Raw genomic sequence first — 16,031 nt, 5'->3', positions numbered from 1 at the left:
CCATTAATAACAACGTTTTTAAATTGCGGCTTATTGGTTTCTACTTGAAGAATTTACAACCTAAGGGTTTGAGAAGAAACAATAACACTGAAAGGTTACTTGTGAGTAAACTTACACTTATGTAATGAACTAATAAAATTACTTGGAACAATTCTCACTTTCAATGCAATAGAGCAAAATAAAATTTAAAGCATCCAAACAGAATTGTTATCGATCCAGAATGGTAGTCCATCCTACAATACATCAATACTAAATGATTGCATATCATAAGAATAGAAACTAATGAAAAACATTGAAACTTCTAGTAACTACTTTTACTTAAATTAAAGTTTACATGCAGGAGATATCCTTGGACAAGAAGATAATTCTTCTATAATTTGACTCCTTTCCAAAATCATTCCATTTTAGGAGCTAGTAGTAACGTCAATGTCAATTGTCATATCTTGTAAAAGCCTCGCATTCTGCAATATATATTTTGCAAATTGAAGGTCATTTGCCGATCCTTCAAAGTTTAAAATTGTACATGATCTGAGGTGAGACGAAACACATTCAATAACCGAATTTGGCCATTTCCATTCCTTGGATGAGCTGTACCTCCACTGTCAAAGGGATGAAAAGCAACATTTATTAAAATATATTTAAAGCAGAACAAGCAAACAAATATATTACTCAGCAAACCTTTTTAATGAAAAGAATTTGAAGCATGGGACAATGTTGGAGCAATTGTATTATGTTATCCCAGCTATAAAACCATAGTTTAATGTGAATTAGGTTTGGAAAATCAACATTGCAAGGAACATCTATTGCATGGATTTAAACCCTTTTAACACACTGTTTTTGTAACTTTCGATATATACAGTATGATAAATCCTGAAATCTTCTAGGTTAGGAGAAGCATTAAGAAGTTGTTGGAGAACTTTCTGATTTTTAAAACGAACAAGTCTCAAATGTAGGGTTTTGAAAGAAGGGTGGTAGTGAAAGCGATTTTGATGGGAAGAAAAGAGAGTATGTGACATAATAATTCATCGGGTAAGTCACTGATTCTATCCATCTTCTTTGAGTTTTCCATCGTTGAGAGAGAGAGAGAGAAGTGCTAAAGTAGGGTTTGCGATGCGTTGCAGTGATAGACGTTTCATCTGAGCCACGCCCAGACATACACGCCGTGGAGGCATTGTTTATAACACCACGTCGGAGAAGATTATCCTTTGTAGACAGCCTATCCTGGAATAACCGCCATGCAAACAACACTACCTTCAAGGGGACATCCTTATGCCAAAGAGATGCAACATCCACAAGAGAATCTACTTGAGGTTGAGCTGTCAGGAACTTATAAACACCACAAACAGAGAAAGTTTGAGATGTTTCCAATGTCCATAGCCATCTGTCATCCTTGTCAACCTGTAAAGACACATTATGAAGCAGTAAAATAAGTTCCCCCAATATCTCCTCCTCCCACGCATACAACCTCCGCCTCCACCTCCACCTCCACGCCTCACCATCCACCCCCCAACCAATCTGACACATATTAAAAACGGACTCCCCCTTTACCACTGACAAGTCATATAACTTGAAAGTGAAACACATGACCTATAAGTCATCAAGCGATCCTATTATAAGAACATGAAGATTGAATAAGAAGATTGAAGCACTAAGTTATCCTTGGATGTAGTAAGTTATTGGACCTACCGCTATCCTAGAGGATTTTAATGTCCACTTCTGTTTTTGGCCTTTAAAATGCAGGGTACCAATACAATGAGATCCTTTAAGGACATTAAAGGATAAATGACGGTCAACTGCTGCAACTCAATTCGAGTCATCAGGAAGCCCGTGATCTAAAGTATATAGTTTTTGTCTCATCACAATGGTAACGTCGTTTCTTCTCTCGTCTCAATTGCACTTCTGAATGAGTAATTTTCTTGACATTTATACACTTTTACTGAAGCAACAACTGGTTTCAATGTCAGAGTGGGCAACAAGAGTGGACTCGTGATCAATTTCAAAATCATGTGTTGCATTATCATCTAGAAAGAGTTTGAGAGCAACATTGATATTCTGCATCTCAGCTTGGAGTTCCTGTAAATGTCTATCGCCGGTCATACAGGTCGAAAGATGGACACACACAAAGTGTACAGAAAGTAAATGCAATTATTGTGAAAACAAATCCATTCCATAAAAAGTACTAGAAATAGAAAGTGAGTGTGAGTCAGGGATAGGGAGAAAATGCAGTATTTGTGAATGGAAAATTTTGTCAAGATCATGCGCTTGTTAAAGCTGAAAAAGTTCACTATTGCAAATGCTTTGTTTAAATCTAATACACCTATTTCTGAAAAAGTTCTTACGAATGCTTTTCAATGATTATCTTCAAAAGCAGTCTTGCTATGACAATAACCAGTTTGAAAACATGATTCCTCATTCTGAAAGAACTTCAGCCAAAGAGATATTGATTTGCAACCTATCAAAGAAAACTAACTAAAATATCATCAAAATGTTTTTGAATATTTCAAAATAAATTGAAACAAACCTTATTGATAATTATTTTTCTGCCAAATATTTACCTAAAAATAAAATAGAACAAATATTCTTAAAACTTTTAGAATATAAACAAAACAAATAAAACAAAGATATAAGTAAAAAAAGCATCTTTAGTCTCATTATATTAAATTATTATTATTATTATATTATGTGTCAAAAATATTATATTATATATATATATTAGAGGAAGATAGGGATGTGGTTAAAAATTGAATTAGTCGTCAAAATTAGAGTTCAAAGTTCAAACTTCAAGCTGCCGTCTGTCGCAAAATTAGAGCAAAATAAATTAAAAACATCCAAGCAGAATTGTTATCGATCCACAATAGAATACATCAATACTAAAGACCATCATCCTTGTTAATTTTACTAGAAGACTAAATGTTGTTCAAACTAAATGGTTGCATATCATAAGAAATGAAACTAATCAAAAACAACTAGTTACTACTTTTACTTCAATGAAAGTTTACATGCTGGAGAAATCCTTGGACAAGAGGATAATTCTTCTATAATTTGACTCCTTTTCAAAAGCATGTTTATTGAGGACTTAGTAGTTAAGTCGATTGTCATATCTTGTAAAAGCCTCGCATTCTGCAAAATATATGATGCAAATCTAAGATTCCTCGAGAAGCCTTCAAAGTTTAAAATTGTACAGGATCTGAGGTGAAACGAAACACACTCAGGAACCGAATTTGGGTATTTCCATTCCTTGGATAAGCTGGAGCTCCTCTGTCAAAAAAGAAAAGAAACATTTATCAAAATATATGTAAAATAGACCAAATGATTAAACAAATATATTACTCAACAAACCTTATTAATATAAAGAATTTGAAGCTTGGGACAATGTTGGAGAAATTGTACTATGCCATCCCAGCCAGGAAAGAACCAATAAAACTGTAGTTTAATGTGAATTAAGTTTTGAAACATCGGAAAGCTTTTAAAAATAATCCTTTCTGCATCATATATGGATAGAAACTCAACATTCTTAACTACATTATAAGGAACATCTATTGCACCGATTTCAGTTCTAACGAACCTAGCCAGTGACATGGATTTAACCCTTTCTAATACACTGTTTTCGTAATGTTCCATATGCAATATATCATAAGTCCTCAAATCTTCTAGGTTGGGAGAAGCATTAAGAAGTTGTTGGAGAACATTCTGATTTTTAAAACGAACAAAACTCAAATGTAGGGTTTTGAGTTTCGGAAGATCAACAAATAAATTTTCAGCATTGAGTTGTAACATATCAAGTTTTAGAATAACTAGGGTTTGACATGTAAAAATTGTGTCATTCAAGATGTTTCCATGCATGGAGAGATGAAATTCCTCGATACACCGTCGTTTGGCGGCTTCTACCCATGTATCGAAGATGTGGCAATCAGAATCGCTGAACAGAAAACTACACTTAAGGCTAAATATTTTGATGAATTTGTTTGACAGACGAGGAGAGAGCATGAGTGTATCTATAAAATCACAGAAACAATTGAAGGCGACATAGTCATGCACGGTTTGATCGTCGAAGCGAAGAACGGTGAGTGAGTGGAAAAGTGGGGTCCACCGCTTCGAAAGAACTCTGGTAGTGAAAGCGATTTTGGTGGGAAGAAAAGAGAGTATGTGACATAATAATTCATCAGGTAAGTCACTGATCGTAACCATCTTCCTTGAGTCTTTCATCGTTGAGAGAGAGAGAGAGATAAGTAGCAAAGTAGGGTTTGGGAAGCGTTGTGGTGGTAAAAGATATATATACAAGAAATTCTTGTGTGTGTATATAAAGAAAAGAAAATAACATGTTTTGGTTGGGTTGAACTTTTTTCTTTCCAAAATTACCCTCACCTTTCATTACATGTAGCACATATCAAAATAGATAAGATTAAATTTAATTATTAAAAATAAAAGTGTAACAAATAAAAGTATATATATGTCCGGATTTTTTACCTCTTTCCTTTATAAAGTTTTACAAACTACACGAGCATATTAATAAAAATTGTTGTTGGGATCGTTAAAAAAAATATTTAGATTATATATTTTTTTGTTATCTTGTTTGGTTTGTTATAATTTGAAAGAAACAAACATTTATATTTAGGGTTCGTTTGGCGCAAATGATAGGATAGACACGTGATAGAATAAAAAAATGAATAAGGATAGGATATGATAGTGACATGATAACATTCATCAGCTAAACTCAGAAAAGCTAAAATCAAACCTTGAAATTGAAATTCATCCTAAAGTCAATCCTAATTTCAAAATCAAACCCTCCAAATTCCTAACCCTTTTCCCCAATTTCAATTTCAGTTTCCCCCAAATTTCTTAAACCCTAATTCCATACCACTGTCACCACTTGATTTTCTTTCTTCCTTTATTCATTTTCTTCTCTACTCACCTTCATCATCTTCATTTATCACCTTCAACATCAAATCCAGAAAAAAATAAAACAAAAAACTCAACAAACCCAAAAAATTTAGATTAAACTCAATATTCAATTTTTCCCAAATTCAAAACCCTAAAACCAATAATCCAATTTCAAATTCAACGTTCAAAGTTCACATGCGTATTAGCCTTTTTCATATCCTTCATATCTATATCTACTTTGTCCCGTAGAAAATGATTTGAAAAGATCCATGGCAGCCGTATCATTTCGCTCTTACTCTTAAGTTTTGATACAAGTTCTGATCCAAGCTATTATCAAACATAAAAGAAAGAAAAAACTGCCTTAGAAAAACCCATCCTTAAAAAATTCGAAAGATTGTGCATAATAATGAGGAATTGAATGAAGACGATATTTGGGTAAGGTTCTACATAATGAATCGTTCACCAATTTGAGTTTTGAGAGAAGAGATTGAGGTTCTACACAAGAGAAGATTTGAGGTTGAGATTCAACAAAGGATTATTCAAATAAGGAGGCTTTGAGTTTGAGATTCAACACATAAGAGGAAAGATTGAAGGATTTATTCATTTGATGAAGAGGATTTGGGATTTGAGTTAGAGTTCTTGGTTTGAGTGAGATTTCTATCTCCCCTCTTTCACAAACTTTGAAGGATTGAATATTTAAATTGGATTATTGGTTTCTTGGGTTTTTTTATTTTACTAGGTTTGATTTTGAAGTTGATCACCAGTTAGATGATGAATTTTTCTGGGTTTATTTGATGAAGATGATGAATGTTTATCAAGGTGATGAAGAAGATAATAAAATTTCCAGAGCCAATGTTAAAAAAACATGTGTACCACACTTAACATTTTTTATTTAATTTAACGGAAAGGACCAAAACATGTCACGGAGATGAAAATAAAGTAAACGGTCTTCTTTTTACTTATGGGACCAAAACGATACTAAAAAAAACTTAAAAAACAAAAAGAGCAATTAAACCTATAAATAATGATAAAGACGGCGATAATGAGTCCCTTGGTTTTTATGTATCATTGACATTTTTTTTACAATGACAAATATTTTTCTTTTTTATGTAAATTTATAAATAATAAAATGCATCATTTGTATGGTATTTTTTTATAGGCTTAATTGCACTTTTGGCCCCCTATGTATTGGATCTTTGGCAGTTTTTTGGCCCCCAAGGCCACTTTTGACTTAATCTACGTTAACGTGGCACCCACAATGGTCGACGCGTGGCACCTCACTTAAGGGATATGAGTGCCACGTCAGGGAAGACTAAGTCAAAAGTGGCATTGGGGGCCAAAACTGCCAAAGATCTAATACATAGGGGGCTGTTTTGTATTTTAATTATTTAGGGGGCCAAAATCGCAACTTTTGAAAAGATAGGGGGTCAAAAGTGCAATTAAGCCTTTTTTTTTATATTAGATTGTAATTTATAAATAATAACTACTCTTATTATTAGTAGTAGCGGGAATACGAGCACGTCAAAAAGGATAATGATAACTTTCATTGCTCTAACATTAGCCCAACTCTTATCGGCCAACAAAATCACATCATCTGTGCTACTTTTCCACTTTGTACCTAGAAAACAAACCAGCTGAAGCACTTAAGTCGTTGTCGTTGATACACACTCTATAGCCTGTTCTCTCCATAACACATGAAAATTCATTTCTACCATACTCCATAACATTGAAAAATTCATATTTACCACAACTTCTAGATAATACATATCAACACAGTCATAAGCCTTCTCAAAATCTACTTTAAAGAGAAGCAATTCCATATTGAACTTTCGCGCTTCGGCATCCACCTCATTTGCAATAAGGATAATGTCCATAATCTAAGGGAAGAAGAGGAGGAGCAAGAGAGGAACCCTAATTCTGGAGAAAGGGAATGAATTTGTTTTTTGTCCCTTTTTTTACACTACCCACTTACGATGCGACACGTGGCTCAAACTAACGGGAGAGCAATTTTTTTGACGGATGGGATTTTTTTGGCAAACGTAGAGAAAATTAAGGGACCAAAAGGTACGTTTTACTACTTATGGGACTAAAATGAAAAATGGAAATTAGTTAAGGAACCAATGGATCATTTAAGCCTAATAATAATGATCATCATGACAATGAAGTTGCAAACAATTAGCACATTTTAGAGCATCAAAATGAAAGTTAGCCATGAGTTTGACTGTTATTGTCATGAACATACACATGCTCTTGAAAAATCAAAATCTATTTGGAAGTCCAAAATATCAATTTGTTGAACTAATTAGAAATATTAACTTAGTTGTTTCTTTGAGTAGCATAATGCAGTTCTCAAGGATATTGCAAGAATGTTGTTTTGGGAACTCATAATGATATTTTCTCGATGTAAGAAATGAAAGATCACTTATTTGATTCATGTTCCGTGAAAATCTCAAAATTTTCATCATTGGATATAGCTTCAGGTTAATTCATTATCTCATGATAAAACGCTGAGACATTTAGAGCCATATTCAAAACAGATCACAGTGGTGGCAGAGACTGTTTGCAAACGATCACAGCTCAACATTTAGAGCATAATTGATTATCTTCTAAAGCAGTAATCTTGGTATAACAATAACCAGTTTGAAAACATGATTCGTCATTTTGAAAGAACTTCAATATATGCTTAATTAATTAATGTTCTCAATTAATACTTTTGAAGAGCTTCAGCCAAAGAGATATTGATTTGCAACTTATCCATGAAAACTAACTAAAATATAACAAAAATCTAGAAAAAAATAATAATCTAACACAATTCAAAGAAAAATAGTATTACATGTTCATTTTAATATAATCAAAATTTGAATACATATTTTTCGCTATTTTTTATTAATAATTTCATTAACATGTAGTGTTAAACCCTATTATAAAATATGAAACAACCCAAAATAAAATTAAAATATGCGAAAAATTAGTGAAGTCAATTAAGTAATCCTTATTTAAATGTGAATTTTATACTCCAAATTATAAAATTAATAAAAAAATATTTAAGTTTGCTTATAATTGACATTTAAATTATAAAAAAATGAATTTATGTTTTTTAAATCGTGATTCAAAATTAATATATATTATAAAGATATTTATTTTTGTTAAAATATATTAAAGTGTAGTGTATATTTAATTATTAAGGGATGAGGTTGAAATTTAAGCATCTCATAAGGGAGGGGAGTATCAATTTTACTTTTCAAGGGAGGGGAGTGTATATTTTAACATGAGGGGGAGGGGAATGTAATTCAAGTATATTTGACGGGAGGGGAGTGTAATTTACTCTTCTTTTTTTATTTTTTTTTAAGGGAATCTTTTTGAAGTTTTTTAATATTTCAAAATAAAATAAAAACAAACCTTATTGATAATTATTTTTCTTCCAAATATTTACCTAAAAATAAAATAGAACAAATATTCTTAAAGTTTTAGAATATAAACAAAACAAATAAAACAAAGATATGAGTAAAAAAAGCATCTTTTGTCTCATGATAATTCTTCAATCGATTTCTCTATTCATTCTTGTGTTCCATCTATTCATTTAATTTGATTTGTCTATTACTCTTAACCTGTGCTAAATTTCGGTCTGCAGTCTCCACCGAGTTTAATTCCTTGATTAACCCCTATATCATCATCCTTGAAGCTGCCATTTTTATTACTATCAGAGGTAGCATTACCATCAAGATATTCGAGGTGTTGAGTTACGTGCCCCAACACCATATCTATGTTCTTCTAGACGCTCAATATCTGTTTCACAATTGGGACGCCGGACTGACAGTGCAGGCAGTTCAGCCACTCCTAAATGTTTGCATTCAATCTACTTTAACATGACTGAATGTTATTTCACATTTGTCCGATGTGTCTCCCAATAAGTTATCCAGATTTCGGACCAATAGCAGTAACGTAGTGGCTAAGTTATCGCATCTAGATGCATCTCCGAATTTAGTATGTTTATCTGATGATGAGTTACAGAAAAATGGATTGATAGTATAATTGTATGAGACCTGCAGCAATAACATCACTCTCTACATAAGTATTTCTTACATTAATGGAAATGATTGACTTCATGACAGATCACTCGGGATATCTGAGATTGGTCGCTCATTAGCCATATTTTATATTTTGCAACAATTGTGATTTCCTTGATTAATTCGACACAATTATTCCATTACCTTTGTATATGGAAGTGATTCATCAGTGACAAAGCTACAATTTTTTTAATGACCAAATGCCAAATGTTGGCTTTCTAATCAAATGCAAAGTATTGTTTATTGCCGGCTTTCTAATGATCAACATTTTCTCTAATCTTTCTGTATTTGGTTATGAGTTTATTACAACTGATGATGTATCTTCTGCCATGCCATTCGATTGAATAGTGTGTTTTATGATTATGAAAACTAGCCGCATGTGCCATTCCTTCCAGCAAAGACAGGAATTATATCAGATAGTTGTGACAATAACAACGAACAGTGAATGATTTTTTTTAATGAACTCTAAATACTACATGTATGTTTGATTTCACTATTAGATGAGGCAAAATTGATTCAACAGGTGCAAAATTGATTTTGACGTGTTTTAATGTTCACAGCTATAACTGATTTTCCCTTAGAATTCATTAAGTTGGAGGTTGAAATCTTGGAGGTTGAATAAGAAGCTTGAAGCCCTAGAGGATCTTTTAGGAACAACCACTTTTGTTTATAATTAACCTTGAAAATGCAGGGTACCAATACCATGAGATCCTTTATGGATAAATGATGAGTAATCACGAGGCCCGAGATCTAGAGTACGTGACTCATCACAATGATATCGTTGTTCCGTCTCTTGTCTCAACTGCATTTCTGCAGGAGTAATTTTCTTGACATTTATACTCATGTACACAAAGACATACATATATAACAAAAAAGAAATTAACAAGCTTGTTGTTTTATGCAAGTGTGTTACATGTAATGTTTTATGAATAACTGCAGCAAGATGGTTTCGTGGTGTAGTTGGTTATCACGTCAGTCTAACACACTGAAGGTCTCCGGTTCGAACCCGGGCGAAGCCATGTTTTGTTTTGTTCTCTGTTTTTACAACTGCTATGTATCGTCGAAAGAAATGATTCATGGATCTTGTTTTGGTCATTTTCTTTTCTTAACAACAAGACACTGTCATTGCATTTCTGCTGAAGCAACGATTGGTTTCAATGTCCGAGTGGGCAACAAGAGTAGACGCGTGAAGAAAGGCTAGAAGTATTCCACATCAAGCATACCAAACATTGGATTGGTCAACCTTTTCTAAGTTATATTTGTTCACAATATTGTTTGTTGTTGGCTTTCTAATAAGCACATAGTTGTGAAAAGTGTGTTTTATGATTATGAAAACTAGCAGCATGTGCCATTCCAGTAAATGCAGGAATTATATCACATAGTTGTGACAATAAGAAACAGTGAAACACAGCGCTGGCGCACTGCATTACTTGATCAAACTCGACCTTGCTGTCCTATTAGTGCACATTTCGTTCCATCCAGATGCTCCGAGAAACCATAGCAAAAATTTATCAACTGATTTGTGTCAACACTGCCAAATCTGCATAAAATAGTAATCACAACCTGTGTTATGCATACTATTCTCTCAAATAGGCCAAAGATGAGATTTCCCGAACATTCCTCACTCACAGCAATACCAAAATTAAATGCTAATTCGATTCTGTGTGGGATTGACAAACCACACAATCATATGGACAGTCGACTTGCTTCCTGTGTAGCTTTGATCTACTTGGTAAACAATATATCCCAAGATGCCAAATAAAATGTTTATTCAAATCACCTTTAACGCGTCATTGATCTCTATTATGGTATACATTCTTAGTAGTATACATAACTTTCTTGTCAAAGCACTAAATTATCCCATCCTAAAGAGATGAAAAGGGAATCATAAACATTTCATGTTTTTGGATTGATTTTTCAATCAACTAAAAATGAGTTCGAATTGTTTAATAGATTATCATAAGTAAATTTGATTGTTTTCAAACAATATTCAATTACTGCTACACTACCTTGTTCGTTCTAACAAGGAATTCAAAAATATTCTTCATGAATTATATTCTGCACACCAATTAAAATAATCTCTTATTTTTCAAAAAAATTATATCAAAACGCTACTTTTGTTTTTAAATTGTCTCTGTTTGCCAATATTACACCCTTTTGAATGTTGTAATCAGATAGGGTTCTTCTTCCATCTTCAAGCTGTTTTCCAGCAAAAATCAAACGCCGCTGATCCGGTGGGATACCTGGGTCAGAAATTGATGATTATTAATGATTTGATGAATAAATTGAATTAAGAGAATTTGGACCTTCCTTGTCTTGAATTTTGGCTTTGACATTGTCGATGGTGTCGCTACTCTCAACTTTGAGAGTAATCGTCTGACCCGGCCCGAAATGAAAAATTAAAGAAAAAGAAAAATAGTAAAATTGACAGCTGTGGGATTTGAACCCACGCCCTTTCGGACCAGAGCCTAAATCTGGCGCCTTAGACCACTCGGCCAAACTGTCTTTTTGTTGATAAACTTTAGCATCAACATGTAGTAGTACTTGTATACTGTTGATTATTCAAAAATCAAAAGAGAAAAAAGCATTGTTAATCTTAAAGAATAATATCTAGAATGATGGTTGCTGCTTCTAAATTAATTCACTTAAAGAAATGGATCATTTGTTCTTATGTCTTGTTCAAAAAAAAAAAAAAAAATTTGTCCGTAGGTCCTTGAATAATTGGTTGGAGTAAGCTAAAGCTTCTTCTAGATATGCATGCATTTTCATTTATTTGATCCTTCTGATTGAATAAAAGTTTATTTAACGTGTACTTTTGACTCCATTTTTGCGGGGATCTTTAGATTTCTAGAAATCTAGAGGTGTTTAACGGCAAAAAGATGGCATAACTGACGGATCGTCAACTCCAAAAATTCAATTATTATTTCCCCGTTTAGTTCGGTCAATGTCGTGAAAATGGTTGTTCTCTGGGTATAACAAAGAGAGTGTTGTTTTGGTGGTTTGTTACATAATCATGCAGGTCAATGTATTGTTGGGTTTGCAATAGTTCTTGTGGCACTGCCTAAGCCTTCAATGAGTTTGCAGAACTCATTGCAATTTAGAAAGGTCTTGAGATGGCTTTGTTGTGAAGGCTGTAGGAATGTGGTTGTTGAATCTAATTCATTCATTTCTACTTAGTTTATTTTGGATGATACTCTTATTTTTCATTCTCATGTTCCTCGTCTACGTTGCATCCACAGTTTGGATCGATTGCTCGGCTACAATGAGTCATCTTGGATCGAAAAATATATTAAAAGGAAAAGAAATACTATCATCATAGCAAATTAATCTAACACATCGCATTTGAAAGTATTCCAAATACAAAGAGAAGAAGCAATACACATATTTGAAAATGTATTTAAAAAACACAGGTTCAAAAAGCACACCATTAGAGCCTATGTTTACTTAAACACAGAAAAAATAAATAGCAAAATAATATTCAAAGTAGAAAATCATAGCATGATTTGGTAATTTGCAGTATTTGTGAATTGAAAATTTTGAAAAGATCATGCACTTGTTAAAGCTAAAGAAGTTCACAATTGCAAATGCTTTGTTTAAATCTACGCCGCCTATTTTTCAGAAAGTTCTTAGCAAAGTTTTTCGAGTAGACTAAAGCATAATTGATTATCTTTAAAAGCAGTCTTGATATGACAATAACTGATTTAAAAAAACCGATTCGTTCTTTTGAATGAACTTCTATATATGGTTAATCAATTTTGAAATCCTATTCTCTGTTTAATCTATTAATTTTCTCAATTAATACTTTTGAAGAGCTTCAACCAAAGAGATGTTGATAAGAAACTTATCATAGAGTTTTTTGAAACCCATAGTAGTCTTCTTCTTTACTTTCTTTGGAAATTCATTTTTTTTCTTCCTCAACTTTGTTTTCCTTTTCAACTTCTTCGTCTTTGTTTGTGTGTCCAAGATCTTTCCTCTTTTATGGCAGCTTCTTGAGTAGAATAGAACATCAAATTTCCACGAGCATCACAGTTTCATCCTCCTTTATTGACAATTTGACCTTTTGATTTTTCTCATTATAGATCCCTCATCTATTAATTTCTCATTCTTTTCTCCTCCATTGACACTCTCTACTCTATTCTCATTTTTTCTCCCTTAATCATTATCAAAGGTAAATAAGGAGGGTTATCACTATCTTGTAGAAATTGATGTTTGGTTTTCCTAAAAATGAAGTCTTTATCGATACGTTCCCATATTGTTTCTCCTCTTTTTTTTCTTCAAATTCACACTCTTTTTCAACTTCTTCCTCAACTACTTCTATCTCGACTACTTCAGACACCTTCATCTTTGTGCTCTTAGAACTCAATGGTGTAGAGACTGTTCTAGTTCTCAACTCAATAGTATTAAAGCTCTAATTGTTGGGGTGATCAAGTATATTACCTAAAATTCCACCTCTAGCCAAGTTACCTATTTGTCTTGCAAGTTTTCCAAGATTTGTTGCAAGGATCTTGATAATTGCTCCACTGTTCCAGTCTACATCTCCTTGAATTTATACTAACTCCATGATGTTTTCCTACAACACTTTCATGAACTAAATGAAAACTTCCTTGATAAGGCATTTCTCCTTGATTGCTCCTCCACTAGAAGTGAGACCGATCATCTCACATCGGATGCTAAGGTTTGGAATAATTCGCCCATATTTGAGAGTAGGCACTTGGATAACAATTATGTGGGTGCACAACCAAAAAATTTCCTAGACATAACATGGAGTATGCAACAAACAAAATACCTTAGTAGAACTGATCGATCTCAAAGCAAAAGAGGGTAATTGTTTTTTTTTTTTTTAGGAAACAACCAAAACAAAAATATGATAGAGAAATAAAATTCTAACTTCAAGCTCCGGTCAGTGCTCTTTAGTCCTTATGCTTTCGTTTCCAAAGAATCGATCTAGCTGCTCTTTCAAATTCAAACGTAGATGTCATGACGACAGGTATCATAATTCTTCAATCTATTTATGTATTCATTCATGTGTTGCATCCATTCATTAATTTGATTTGTCTATTTCTTTTAACCTCTGAATTTCGGTCTGCAGTATCCACTGAGTGCAATTTCCTTGTTTAATCTCTACATCATCATCATTCAAATCAGTATTATTGGTGCCATTTTTATTACTATTAGCGGTAGCATTACCTTCAAGATATTCAAGGTGTTGAGTGAAGTGTCCCAACACCACATCTTTGTTCTTCAATACGCTCACTATCCTTTTCACCCTCAATATCCAAGTCAGACAGCACCTAGTAACCTTCGATCAACTTCTCCCACATATGCTCTTGTCTCACACTGGCAAAGACTGCCAAACTATCGGTCTGATTCACATTTGGGACGTCGGCCTGACAGTGCAAGCAGTTCCCCCACTCCTAACTTACCTGTCACTGGTTTAGGAATGTTATTTCACATTTGTCGGATGTGCCTCCCAATAACGTATCCAGATTTGAGCCCAATAGCAATAACGTAGTGGCTAACTTGTCGCATCTAGCTGCATCTTCGAATTTAGTATGTTTATCAGATGATGAGTTACCAGACAAATGGATTGATAGTATAATTGTATGAGACCATATGGAAAGAAACATAAGGATTTTTAAGCTCCTCCCTACATGAGTATTTCATACGTTGGCTTCATGACTTTATGGTTAGTTCACTCGGGAAATCTCAGATTGGTCGTTCATAAACCTTATTTTATATTTTGCAACAACTGTGATCTCCTTGATTAATTCGGACACAATTATACCATCACTAGTATATGGAAGTATATTGATAAGAAACAAACTCTTCATCGCCTTTGTAATTGATATGGCTGTACTGGTACAACTTCTCATAAGCTCATTTTTTTTTTTTTTGTTAATGTGAATTAATTCTTTTTGTTCACGTGCATGTAATTTTTTTTTTTTAACCAAAACAGTAACTAGCAAAGTGCTAGCGTACCAAAATATATTAATAAAAAGATGAAAGAGCTACAAGAAAGGAGGGGGACAATAAACCCAAAACCTCCCTAAAAGTAAAGAAATCTGTATTCACTCATTCCTAGCTTGTTTCTAGCAAGAGGAGTCTTAATACAATCTGGAGCATGTAACCAGACCATGAGATGGTTTATGGTTGAACTAAAGCTAGCTAAAATATCCGCACAAACATTTCCCTCACGGAACACATGTGTGGCCATAAAATTCATGGAGGCCGTAATGTTCATGCAATACTCCCATCTGTTTCTGACTTTCCAAGGAATAAGATGTTTATTCCTGATAGCTTGAATGACAAGAGCCGAGTCACATTCCAGCCAAAGATTGTTCCAGTTATGTTGTTTTGCTATTTCTATTGCTCTCATGGCACCTGGTAACTCAGCATAGTACGCATCTCCGTTACCAATAAATTCCGCAAAACAAAGAAGAAAGTTTGAGCTAGTGTCTCTGAAAACACCTCCGCAAGATGAGACAAGATTGGTAGAGGAGCCATCATTGTTCTCCAATTTCTAATTACTTCTTCATGAGAAGAGGACTTCTTTCAATTGCTTGTTAGTTTTGAATGAATGCATCTTTTGTTGCTTTTTTCTTTGCCCGGTGTGGAAAGTAAATTAGGTTTTTCATGAACGTTTTCCAAATATATAAAAGGAATACATGAAATAATGCATAGTTTCTATGAATATTGGTGTAGACAACATATGTTTAATTAGTATTTTTCTTATGTTGCGGTTTGGTTTGATTTGGTTTGATTGATATAATAAAAGTCGCAAACCGTATAGAACCATGCGGTTGAGTACGAAAACAATCTGAATACATCCGAACTAAATGCGGTTTTGGTTTGGATTGGTTCAGTTTGCGGTTTTTTTATAGAATTGGTTCGATTTTGAAACACCCCTACATGTATGTCAGGATTGGATAGGTTTGAACTCACACATATGCATTAAAAATCAATTTAATTAGCTTTAGTTACATCTTTGAACTACGTCTGTCATTGATTGGTTTGACTCTTACAGTCTTGAACACGATTGTCGTGGAGTGTATCATAGTGATCTAGTATCTTTGCCCTTAGACA

General features: G+C 33.5%; 2 non-coding genes across 2 annotated transcripts; one reads left to right on the top strand and one right to left on the bottom strand.

Moving 5' to 3' along the window:
- The first annotated feature begins 9,893 nt into the window (after positions 1-9,893).
- Positions 9,894-9,967, top strand: TRNAV-AAC (transfer RNA valine (anticodon AAC)). Its single transcript has one exon. It is a non-coding gene; the product is annotated as a tRNA-Val (tRNA).
- A 1,406-nt stretch (positions 9,968-11,373) lies between these two features.
- On the bottom strand, positions 11,374-11,453 carry TRNAL-UAG (transfer RNA leucine (anticodon UAG)). The gene has a single exon. It is a non-coding gene; the product is annotated as a tRNA-Leu (tRNA).
- Between the last annotated feature and the right edge of the window lie 4,578 nt (positions 11,454-16,031).

The sequence above is a fragment of the Medicago truncatula genome, chromosome 6 (genome assembly GCF_003473485.1).
Source record: "Medicago truncatula cultivar Jemalong A17 chromosome 6, MtrunA17r5.0-ANR, whole genome shotgun sequence".
NCBI lineage: Eukaryota > Viridiplantae > Streptophyta > Magnoliopsida > Fabales > Fabaceae > Medicago > Medicago truncatula.
This window is presented reverse-complemented; position numbering and strand designations above follow the sequence as displayed.